We start from the raw sequence: 13,584 nt of genomic DNA on the forward strand, positions 1-13,584 counted from the left end.
AGCAGATGTAATTTCCAGAATCAGGTACTTGACTGTCTGCATGTGATTCTAGATGAGACTAGTTACCACAACTGGTGGCAGCTATTATGCATACGAACAGCCTATTTTTGTCAGATCAGTGRTGTAAGAAGCCCTACAACAAAAGGTCCCTTTTGTTTAATTGGTAGTGAAAGACCCAATTAGGAGGATGTTTCCCAGGATTATATCATTAAATGGTAATGATACAGGTACATAGAAACACGATACTGCAATCAGATGGGAAGGTGAATGATGGTAACTTTAAAAAGATGACTTGGAAAAAAAGATTTTGGAAAGCTGATGAGTCTTTCAGTCACAGAAGTAGCCTGTCTCTCTTACATCATTAAAATGTTTGGCTAAGAAATACAAAACTCCTTAAAGCAACATTATTGTTTTACAAGGAGGAAATCAATTTATAGAGTCTTCAAAAGGCTACAATACACACACACACACACACACACACACACATCCACTAAGCCTTAAAAGTGATTGCAAATTGTGTTTTTAAAATGTAAAACAATTTTCTGATTAATTTACAAAGTAATAAATGAGTACTTAACACCTAGATTTATGCTTTGAAACTCAGCCACTGGAAGTCCTAAACCGTAAACAAGTACCCATTGCACATTCTTAAGATGAAATCCTGTAATTTTTTGTAGAGGTATCTCTGTCCTGACAAATTGGACATCCTATCTGTGATGATGATTAGGTGGAAAATTCATTGTCCAGGTACTGAGTTCTGCTTGCTAAGAAATTTAAGCAAATCAGTGAGCTGTTGCTGCTATTGTACTCATTGGCTTCCTACAGTAAATGACAATTCTGTKTTCCTGCAAGTGGCAGCAGCAGTGGCTTCTTCCTTTGTGCTTCCACAAGATCTAATTGCTCCCATGTTCTGACAATAATAAGAACTCCACACAACTCAGTTTGAACAAGCAGGGATAGTATCACATTTTTGTAGTGACACAGGTAAAAATTGACAAAGTCCACACATTCTGCACCAGAATTTTGAGTCTGTGCTRTGTTTATTAGAACAGAAAATTTATKTTAAACAGGTACTTRCTATTCAGAAAAYAGCATAAAAGAGATKAATATTTTCAATCTGGAAATTCCAATGTGGAACCAGGCAACTCCAAAAGACATTAGGAAATCATGTCTCAAAAAAACTGCTGGTTGTTACCACGTTACACATCTATGGCCACTCAACATGGTAAAAGAAATTTCTTCCAGCTTAAGTTGTAAGCGAATGGTTCCTACACCATTTTAAATGGTGGCTCAGACTCTTTATAGTGTGTCAAACAATATAATCACACAAACAGTGAGTTTTGAGCATAATATTTTATGTTCTCTTGGAAAACTTGGACAAGAAGCAGAAATTCCTTCAACAACATGATGGGGATGTTACCCTTTCCCACTGCTGCTCAGTCTTGGTTTTAATATTTATATACCCGGGAGAATAGGGCTGCAACCAATTTACTCCTTGAAGAAAAATTATTTTGCTGGTGTGTCATGGCCTGTGACCATGTGGGATTATATTTGCACATTTCCAATGCTTGTTGATATCCATCTATGTTTCAGTGATTTGTGTCCAGAGAATGCTGAGGAACACAGGGCAGACTGATGCCAATAGGTATTTACAATGAAGCCTTAGCATAATGTAGTCTCCTGCCTATGTGCAGACAGTCCTTAACATTTTTTAAATTTCTGTCTTTTAAATAATGACATTTAATGTGTCTATATTGTAAAAGACTCATATACTGCCTAAGAATTGAAAGTATCTGGAATTTACTTTGAAAATAGAAAAATGTTTAAAAGATGACTAAAAGAAAATTAACAAGGAATTTAACAGAATTAAAGCAAATATGCAGAAATTTCTCTGACAAGGTGCAGCTAAGAAATATCACTCAGTTTCCGAAATGAAGGAGTTATTTCATGTGGAAGAGGAGGCAGCAYGAAAAGGAGTCTGTCTGTCTGCTGCTCAGTCCCTCCCTAATAACTTCTGACTGTTCTCCTAATTGCAACCAAATTGCACAGAGGGACAGTTCTCTTGAGCATATAAAGTTCCTTCATGTTTCAGTGACCAATACCACAGAAAGTTTGAATCAGAGATACCCCTGTTGGAGCCCACAGAATCAAAACCGAGAACTATAGGAGAACAGGACATGTTTGTTCAATTACATAGAAACCAAAACATTTTCTGGATTAAACAACCAAATTATGTAGCAGAAATTAATTTTGTATGAATTCAAATTCTGTAGGAAATTAAAATAATATATTTTAAAGGTTTTTTTTTTTTTGTATTCTTGAATGTCTTTCCTCCTGTTCATTAAAATGGCACAGTGTAAGCCTGTTGATAACATGAATCTTGCTGTCAATACTTCATCCCTTTAAAATAAGTTGTGGTGGAATMATTTTTGCATCTAGCTATTGCAATACACTACTCGCTAGTTTTTGCCACCAAAGAAACAATGATCAGAGGACAACAAAGAGTGTCAACAGTAATTTTTCTCCTTTTCATTCCTGCACCACTAAAATACCATTTCAACTCAAATGAGAACTTTTAGTGCAATTTTACCACTTTTGATGAAAGTTCAAGTTGAAGATTGATCAAGATAGGGAGTTCATGCTGATGTGGCTGTTAACTGAGGAGCCAATGCAAAGAATGYATTGTGCTAAATGAAAATTCAAACACTTGTTCTTACCTATTGACTATCCTCGGGCTGATTCATTAAACACATTGAAAAGACTCAGTTCTGCCTCTTGCAGAAAAAAAAATAAACCCTCAGAATTTTTACATTATTTATGAGATAGAGTTGTTCCTTTTTTTGTCCAGCTCTAATAATGACTTTGGCTTTAGGAAAAATTATTTGCTGTGAAGCTGCCATATGATGCTGCAGATGACTGACAACGTGGTATATAAATGGCCTTGAAAAAAAACATAGCCTAAAGTAAATCACTTTCTTTTTCAGCACTCTAAAGCTCTAGAAAGAAATTTTAGCTGAGGCATTGCAAGCAGCCTAAATCCACTCTTCCTATGAGCTCATAGTTCAAAGGACACTTTCATGTTTTTATATTAAGCACTTAGAATTTTTTGCATGTGAAAACCTGTATGAAGATTTTCAGTTTTTAAAGAGCCTTTCCAAGATTTCTGGGAGATTGCATAAGCATCCAGCCCTCAGAACAATCCCATAAAATGAATAAACTTTGACATATAAGTGTGTCTATCACATCTTGAAAGTGTTTGGCTTTTGAGAATGATTTGTAGAAAAATTTTCTTATATGAAATTTTTTCCATCAAAAGAAGCATCAAATTTTACTATTAGCCCTCACAAAATAAAAATGAAGGTGTTTTGGAAGGAGAAAGTTTAGTTCTGTATGTTTGCATGAGTGAGAAAACTGAGCTAATGAGAAAGCTTGTTGAAAGACCAGTTAAGATTGAAAAAAAAATACCTATGGGGCCCAAGAAATTTGTATTTACTAAATGAGTAATCCCAAGTCACTGTTCACTACTTTCAAATATGTATAGAAACATAAGATAGAACACCCTTAACAAATAGAAAATTGCATTGACCTGCAATAGATAACCTGAGAGAAAAGTGTTCAGTGCAAGACTTATCCTTACAAAAATCAAGTAGCACCTATTTAGTGAAGATGTGTCTTTTGCAAATGACTCTTGGAGGTTTTAAACCTTGTCTGAAACTCTACCTTACCATGCTAGATCATGTCAATATCCTTGAGTCCCTGAGCCTATTTCTCATATTGAAGGAGCATATTAGTCCACCTAGTTTGCCTTCACAGGATCACAACTTTATTTATCTGAGATATTTTCCAGAACCTCAATTTAATAAAGATCAGGGACTGGATAAAGTCAGTGTGTACAGAGAGAAAATGGGAAGTACACCTGGGAAGTCCCTGGTTCCTTATGCTCAGTGATTTTATCGTAAAAAAATTACACTCTATATTTTCATACTTCTTTATACTGTGAGGCTCATGGAGTMCTGAACTTGAAAATATCAACATTGTTATAGAATCATAAAATTGTTAAAGTCAAAGAAGACCTCTATCATCAAGATCTCTGAGGTTATCCACTCACTTAAAACAATTCGGAAAACAGTTCTATAAATATATTGTTTTCTTTCTATTGCTTTTATTAATTCAAACTCACAAATTAGAAATCTATTGCACATGAAGACACCTAAAACAATATTTTTAATACTTCTGTCATGGAACATTCTGACCATTTCAGACTTTTGACTTCCATGGYACTTTAAAACAAGTACTACATCTCTCTCTTCACAAATGTGGTTGCTCATCCAAGTGATCTCCATAAATATTAGTAGCTTCAGGACAAAGGGTGAATTTAGGAAATGTCACACCGTACCTTACCTCGAAATAAAATGACTTGCTAGTCATTTAAAGTTTTCTTGAACAATATAACAATAATAAGTAGAATACCAAAAAAGTAAACAAAAAACCAATAAATTACTAAACATCTAAGAACAGACTTCGTTTTCCATCTAGAAGTCTGGCACAGCTCCTTTGCTATATTAGTTACAGAGGAAACCAATGATTTAAACCAGTCCTGATCAGTTAAGAGCAGATTTTAGGTAATTCTATGCTTTTTCTCATGACAAGGTAGTGTTACTAGGCCTGTGACATTTCTCTAAACACTTTTCCCATCTATAAATTTTATCTGGGTAGAAGTGATAATTTTTGTTATTTTTTGAGGAAACTCCTGAGTAGCCCAGTCAAGGCAGAGTCTGTAAATCCTTGGGCAGTGGATCGTAAGATATGTTCAGGGCAGCTCTATTGGATTTGTTCAGACAAGAAGGCATCAGAACAAGAAACAGCCTCTGTTTCCTTTTCTGCTCAAATACACAGTGCCTGAATAACCAAATTGCCAGTTCTGGGTGTGTTGGGATCATCGCACATCTATGTTTAGCTGAGTGTCTGATGCACGTGGAACATATTTGGATGCTCAGAGCAAACACAGGCTCCTCATAAAGCACTGCCCAGTGTGTTACATGGACCCAAACATGTCATATATGATGTTTTGTGTGTGAGCACCCATTTCTAGCCAAGAAATTCTGACATAAATATTCAAATCCCTTTTGTATATCAAATAAATGGCAGTCCTGGTCRCTGTAAATTTGAGATCCATTGATGCATAGTATGGGCTTCTGCTAAAGCAAGTAATCTTTCTAAATTTTGCTATCTTCCTTTTGTTCCCTTTGTTTTCTTCTGCACCTAGATAGCCTATAACTTAACTGGATTCTTATAGTTTAACTTTTGTGTGAAATTTTAGTAAGAAATATTTGTTCTACTCACAAAAAGAAGGCTCAGAGATCTGGGGTGTTATTTGGTAATATTAAAAACCAATGAGAGATTAATAACCAAAGATTTTCTTAAGATAAACAGTGAGAATGTAGAAAAGGAAATTATACTCTATGCAAAGTGATGACTTAAATTTAGTTTAAGAAATCCCCGCAGCAGAATTTGCTCTAAATGGAAGAAAATTCTCATCCCTGTACCTACTGTTACAAGTTTAGAATAAACTAGTTGCAAGATGAGGGTCAAAGATATAATAGGTTCAAGTATCAAGGAGATGTTCAAAAGTTCAAGACTTGAAAATCAAGGTAACACAGAGTTTAAAGTAATTTTTTTTTGTTCTATTTGTCCATGTCAGGCAAACAGTTTACTAAACATTGTTAGATCCTAATATGATGGTTTTCAAAAGAATTTTTAAAAAAAAATTTAAAAATCAATGAAGTAGCTAGCATAACACATTTGACTCTAATATAATTAAGTTTCTTTCTACTTGGCAATCAGCTAGAGGTTTGAATCAAAAAAACTCTTCAAGTCATTTCCACAGGGCTATCTATTGTGACTATCATGGGACAGTTTCCTCTATGGGACTAAAGRACTTAAATCTGCTTTGTGGAATTTAGACTTTGTCTTAAACCTTGATCTGCTTTAATCTTTCATCTCTGCTAGAAAAAAAATCTTCGAAGTAAAAAAGAAAAACACAAACAAGAATCAGTTTTTGAASTACAGCTCACTGTAGAGTGGAAACAAGTGGTAAGCATGAAGAAAAGGGTTGTGCTCAGCTGTGCATGAAGGCTCAGATCAAAATCTCCCTAGCTGTACAATTGTATCCCAAAACTGTCCCCCATTTGTTGCAACATTTTTCCAAAGCAAACACCTTAAGACTAGAAGTATTTTCAGTCTTTAGTGACTTTTGTAAATTTTTATAGTTTTGCTCTCTTTTAAGGCAGCATCCTTTTCTGAATAACTGACTTAGTAATATCAACATCTCTGAGCATRTTTTAGTATATTTAGGAGGTAGCCAGAGTATGGATAATTTACCATTTAACCCAGAAAATTAGTTCATACCCATCTATAGATGATGTGAAAGTTCAGAAGCAATGTATGGGAATAAAATGGACAGAATTATGGAATACAAACTYGTCTGAGCCTTGGCAGCTGTATTTGATGCCAGCAAAAACACTACTGCATGTTCGGGGTTAGTAAAAGCATGTTTTGGGAATTCGAGCAGGGACAAACCAATATGTGGGATCACTCTGGTCCTTGCTACTTCTGTGAACAGGGGATGGGATTTGCCAGCAACTTGTAGAAAGAAAGGACTTTTTCACCAGAAAGGCTACAAACTTCCAGGATTCCTGATGAGTCAATTGGACTCCAAGGATCCAAACTACTTTGAAGATTACAGGTCAGGAGGGAGTAGAAAGAGAAGGTTTTAAGCCAAAAGAAAAAAAAAAAAAGAAAAAGAAAGAGTGCAAAGCTCTAGCTAGTTGCCTTCTGGCTAGAATTATATTATGTTTCCCCCTCTGTTTTTATTTGGGGGACAGTAATTTTTGGCTTCATTATGATGGCACTGACTRGTGTGGAAAACAGGAGGTACATCAGGGTGTTACTGCCGTTCTCAGGGCAGCTAAAACTTGAGCCACCTATCCATCCTATGTCAGCTCTAAAGGAGACAAGCAGCGAGGATAAGCATGTTATCTGATAGATGGGGTTTCTGGGAAAACATATATTTTGAAATACCTGGCTCAATGACAGTATTTCTAAGAATTCCATATGTATATAAAAGCTCACTCCTCGGCCCAATGAAGCATTTCTACAGTGAACACATGGAGGCCTGACATTACAAATGGGAACAAAATACTCCAAAATGAGACCATGGGATGGAATTTCCGCTGGAGCTTTTTGTCATTTATTTTGTATGGTCTAAATTAACCAATTAAACATCTCAGAAATAAAATTATTTGGCCTGTAAATTGTGCAGAATAAAATGTTTGAATAGCTGGGTTCTATAAATCAACCTATGTAATATAAGACACTAGTCCTGTTTTTACCTACCCTTTCAAAGGATTAGCAAGGAACTGGCAAGAAGAACAGTAATGTTGATATGAGCTTCCAGCTGGGATTGATTACAGGCTACAGCCTAATGCAGTAATGTTTTGTGCTAGCACAACAGCTTAACTAGAGAGTGCTCACAATACATATCCCCCACCTTCTGCCTCATAAGTGCTGATATAAAGAAACCAGCTAATTTTGTTGTGATTCTGACCTTTGGTCTGTTAAATCCCCAAATTAATTATCTAGCACACACGTGACCTTCCACTGCTTAAATTAGGGTATATTTGTAAAACACATCTCATGTTAATAGCTTGTTTCTAGGCAAGTCTTTTGCCCAGCCCCCACCCTATTCCAAGCCTGAAGTGGAGCAGGAAATGGACAGTATGGGCACAGAGAGGTTGTTAACATTATTTCTTGCCAGCACTAAAAAGGTCAAAAGAAAATTATGGAATCTAAATTCAAGTATTGCAGGAAGCAATGAGACCATTCTTTCTACAGATTACCCAAAGTAAACAGAGAAAATTAAATATAAGGWAATATCAGAAATACAAAAATGGTGTGCTCAGTGAGCTGAAATATTTGAAAGCTTTTTTCATCATCAGAGAAATTCCTTTGCTACAATCACAAGGTGGGAAGTATGTTGTAAGGTGCATCATTAGAAATGGCAGTCTAGGACAACTGATTTTGCTCTTGTCTAGTTATTAATATTTCTGGATATACTTTTTAATGGATATTTTCAAGTACCTGAGCCTAAAACTATTTTTTTCTCAATATTTCTGATTTAGAGGAACTGCATGCTGTTCATAAAATCACAGAAAATGCAAAATAAAGTGACAAAATAAAATTTGGAATATAAGGAATAAAGTGGTTTTTGTTATCATCACCATACTGCACTGTGGAAATTAAACATGACTTTAGGGTGAGTGCTGATCTGAAATCTTGGGTCACTGTAACTGAGTCTGGAACCAATAGCAGCAAAAATGAAATGCAGCCTTTTCTACCAAAACTTAAGGTAGACACAAAGTGCAGAAAAGTGCTGAAATCCACCTGAAAAAAAGTACAAGAAGAATAATGCTTCATACTGATATCCTTTTGGATGTAAAACCCATTATTTTACTCTTAAAATTTCTCAAAAGGTGCCCATGGTTTCAATTTGAACCGGTTCTGTCACTCCTGTCTACGTATGTTGAATAAGTTTAAAAACATGTGGAATCCAGGCAGTCAGACAATGAGGATGGTTGAGCCCTGGGTTTATCTTTTCTTGAAGGGGCTGGAGCAGACCTGAGACATTCAGAGATTTCTGGAGACATGTAGAGGTAGAATTGCAATGCAAAGTGAAATACAGAAGCAGAAAACTGGAGCTGGACCATGGGCTGGACATTTTAGTCTTGGCTGTTTCATTTCTGTTCAAAGGCTGCCTCGCAGAACTGAATCCACAGGATGCAATCACACCCCAATAGAACCATGAACAGTGTTTAGAGACATCACACAATCATGTTGTTTTTCTAGTCCATTAAAAGACTTGAGCATTTACAGCAGATTACCATTAATATTTTTTTATGCAAATATGCAAGYCCAAATATTTTGTGGAGGAGGGAAAAGTTAGCTATTAATACATCACCAACTGCATAAACTTAAATGTGTTTTTAGGATTTTTCTGTATATTTTCTATCAATAAGGGTGTGTTTGCTCAGAAAAATTTTGTTTGCAAAGTTATTCTTGAAGGCTGACTTGAAAAGAAACAGCAAAGGGAAATCATAGTGGAGATTTCTATGCTACCTTCAAGAAATGTGAGGACCATCATCCTGAACAGAGATCCATTTAACAGTGACTGCAGTGTCACAGTGCTCCTAATTGAATTTCTTAGGGTGAATTGCAGGCCAAAAGGATTTTGAACATACAAGTTCTGAAATATTCGGAACTTTATATGGGAATGTTTTTATCACAACTTGACCAAGATCTGATATTGAACCTTTATCAACATATGTGGTCATAACCTGTGCAGATATGTTTCTGCACAAATGGAAAAGACTGGMGTTCTCTTTACTAGGGGTGAAAGAAAATGGAATGGATAAATGCAACCTTTACAGCTAATAACGAGTATTTGACATCACATTGATTGTTGTAAACATAACTACTTGGAATCAGGAAACTATTCACTTGATTGTATGCAGTTCTTCAGCTGAGACATTTTAAAAGTGGAAGAAATTATTTGGTATCTCTTTTGACTTTCTACATGAAACACATTTTAGGAACTTTTGAATTCATTCTTGATTCAAGGCTGACAGCTCAAACTGCAATGGASACTATATTTTAAGTGGAAAATGCAAGACAAAGCCTTATACTAAGGGGACCATAACTCATGATAATTTTTTTAACTGAATGTACTTCTTGTCATCATGCAGGACATGACCAGACAGAAGGAACTTCTTCCCTCTTCTCATGTCCTAACACAACCTAATGCATCAGGAAAAAGCATTGGTTAGAGYCTCAACTCACTTCCAGAATGATAGAATACCAAACATACTCTGGTTTCCTATTCCAAGGAAATTAAGGGTTTATAATAGTATTTTCTCTTTGCTTGTCTTTCATTCTCTTGAAGAGCTCTTTCTTTCTTTACTTTTTCTAAATAAAGGAGCCTGYAATTCAATTTCAACCAGAATTGACATGGATCTAGCCCAGCAGATGAGGAGAGGGTTTACAAGAGGGGAAAGAAGAAATATGCTGGGATGCTCGTAAGAAGCCTGTAACAAATCAAGCTTCATTAGTTGTTCTGCTCACAGAACAGCTTTTCTTTTTTTCCTGAAGTGATCTGTGGCCCCCTCTATCCTTGAATCATATCTACATACTTGTCTGACAATAAGTGCTTTCTGTTTACTACAGCATCAGAGCCAAGATAGTTAAGGACAAGAAAATTGGATTCTATTCTTCCTTATGAGTCACTAGTAAAAATGCCAGCTATGTGACTGTACAATCTTTATTATCAAAGATAATATAAGGGAAAGAAAACAACCACATTTTCACATTCCAGGCTATGTATGCACTTCTGGAAGCTGGGAAGTTTCTCCCTAGGGCCATAAAGCGAACGCATTTGTGCGCATGGGATACAAATGGAATAAAATCCTCAGTGTCTTTTCTTTCCCTGACACTTGAAAATGCATGAAATAGAACATTTAGCTATGCATATTAATGGCTGGACTGAACAGTCCTTTGGTGCTGTATAATAGTGGAATAATAGTCTACCTTAATAGCAACATGAAATGAGGARTATTGAAATAAGGGGGCTAGATGCCAGGYTAATATCAAGAGACTACACAGTAGYAGTGCCACATGGCTTGGTCGACCACTGCAGACATTGAGTTTTGCTGGCAGGAGCAGAGAAAACTGGGCAGTAAGATGGGACATTCCAAAGCTGAATCTGTTACTCTCCGAATGAATCATTACTTACAACTGGAAAGCTGTTAGAGAATAACTTAGCATCCATAGCTCATTAAAAGCATCTTCAAAGTGAATATTAATTGCATCTTGGAAAATATCAGGTTTTCAACAGTTGGAATGACAAAGTAGGCTAATTCGGTGGGGAGACTTATCTTGCCCATCAGCAACCAGCCTTCCGCTTATGTTCCTTTGGACATCTCTTGCTTTACTTTCTTGTTGTTGCCAAGAAAACACTTCCATATTGCTGTACATACTGTACTGGACACTGCATGGCCATGTGCTGTTTACAGAATAAGAAAACCAGCCAATTTCAAAGTAATTTTCCATACCTCTTGATTTTTTTWAAAAAAARATTAAAAAGTTAGTAATTTGTTCAGTTGTTGAATTAGGGTTGGTACTACAGGARTTAGAGCTCTGCTGTGACAAATGGGTGACTACGTGACATTTCTTAAASAGGAGTTCAGAATAAATGATAAGACCAGATCTTTCTGGCCTTAAAAATATTCTATTCTAATAGTATTTATTAATGTCTGCTACGTTATATTCTGATATTCTGATCCTGGGAAATTGTTTCTATTTCACCCATATACAATTATCCAGCGTGGCAATGGAGAACAAAAGGACTTGTAGGGGRAAAAAAAGCCCAAAAAAAYCCCACTGTGCATTGATATTTACTACTTTGGGAAAAACTGTCTCTAAGAAGCATATCATAAATTAACTACCATTCTTGTGGTTTGCAGTTTAGATGGGATCATGTCTAGGCTGGCAGCAAAATGTAGGGCTGTTGAAATGAAATTTTTTGTAGCCTCCCAGAGTAGAGACTTAGAAATTTCTTCAATGTTTTTGATTAATTTCATGGTTAATAAAACATAAGGTAAAGCAAGMATTTGGCTTCATATTCTTTTCACAGCCTCTGCTGCTGTCTTCTCTTCTTCATGACAAACTGTTAGAACAACCTTTGTCTAACCTTTTTTCATACAAACCACCAGAGCCACTAAGTAAAAAACATGGGTTCATTACTGGTTYACATCAATTTTGTTTTTATTAGTACTGTTATTCCATGGATCCTCAGGAAAAAAAAAAAAAWGTAAATAAAGCGAAGAGGAATGAAAGGGGGAAACACACTTTTCTTTAATCCTAACTGGAGACAGCAGCATTACTGCTTTGGCTCAGCTCCTATTTCTGTATATGGATGCTTCCTTGGTGGTAAAACTGCTCTGCTCCATTCCAGACTTGTCTCATGTGAGGAAGTGTAAAGATTGTAGAGTCCACTGGGATACTGTGGTATTTCTAGAGATTTTTGGCCACTTCCAAGGTAAAAATTATTGAACCAACTAAAAAGCCATGATCCAGTCTTGTCAAGGCCCCCTGAAKTTCCAGAGTCCCTTTTCAAGAAAGAGGTGTTATGAAGGTACCAGCTGATGGAGTAAAAAGTTCTAATTTGCTAATTTGGAAAGTGTGGTGTGAAATACATTCACCCCAGCACCAATCCCTTTTTTCTTAACAGGAGAAATATATTCCACCCAGAATAGGATGGAGTGTATCTCTTCTCTATTAGCAATGGYACATGCCTTACAGTTTATTTCAGAGAGAATTCTCAAGGATTCTTCTTTCAGCCTTCAAGGCAACTACATAAGTACTTGTCAGAAACAAGGCTATTAAAGAATCTCAAGCCTCAAATACTTGTGGTTTGTTTTGTTTTTTAAAAAATCTAAGATAATATGGAACTATACAATTGTCCTAAATTGCTATGGAAAGATGATAGTTTTCAAGTGCAAATTTTCAAATAAATTTCCAAAGAAAAATCTGCATTTCATATGTATTAGCATTTCTCTAATTTTCCTTTATAAGACTGTTCAAAATGCTTTATAATTTCTCATCATCTCTGTCTTATCTCAGCAGCATCAGCATACCTGAAAATCCACAAATCCTAGGGAATACAGACAACAGYTGTTTGCTGCAGTCTGCCTCTTGGCAGCTTGTCTCTGCTACCAAGGCACTTCTCTCCTGCCTTCCTGAGCCAAGGAGCCCACTCTGGACTCAGAGCTTTTGCCCCTGTTCAGAAAGAGAAAATGTGCCAAAGAGGAGCATTTTCCACAAATACTCCCACAGCCTAGGAGTGATCCCCCACCTCAGACAGGAGCAGGATGCCTGGGGACAGTTRAGGGCAGCTCCCACTCCAGGCATTGGTCCTTTCTGGGGGAGGGAATGTGGGTCCTTGGGGGCACAGGGCTCGGGGGAAAAGCCCAGCTGTGAACARTGCAGGAGTTCAGCCCTGCTGTGGCATCTCTAGGGCAGGGACTGGTAGCCCTGGGGGGCTGACATGGCATCCTGGGACGTGGGCAAGGTGGGGGAGAGCTTGAGGAGRCTGAACAGGGACATTCAGTGCTGCTTGTGTCCTCGGGGCCCTGGCACCCTGTCAAGGAAAGGAGAGTGACCACTCTAACAGCAGCTGCACAGAAAAAAAACAAAGAATGCAGTCACGATTCCCAATACATTTAAATCAATGAACCAGGTAATTTGTATATAAATAGACAAAAGAACCCATAAATAACAATAAACTATTACTAAAGASAAATGCATTCCCAATGTGGTTTTGTTCTTGCATTTTAATAACATGGAAATTCAAGCAAGGTGTACAAAAGGAAACTAACTCAACTTTTTTGCTGACAGGGTTTTTCAAATAATATGGTTGTAGTTGATAACCTATCAGTAAAAAAAATGTTTCTACTCATTAACATTGCAGCTGTT

Source organism: Malurus melanocephalus, unplaced genomic scaffold (genome assembly GCF_030028575.1).
Source record: "Malurus melanocephalus ecotype Western Australia unplaced genomic scaffold, MMel_1.1 scaffold_6, whole genome shotgun sequence".
Taxonomy (NCBI): Eukaryota; Metazoa; Chordata; class Aves; order Passeriformes; family Maluridae; genus Malurus; species Malurus melanocephalus.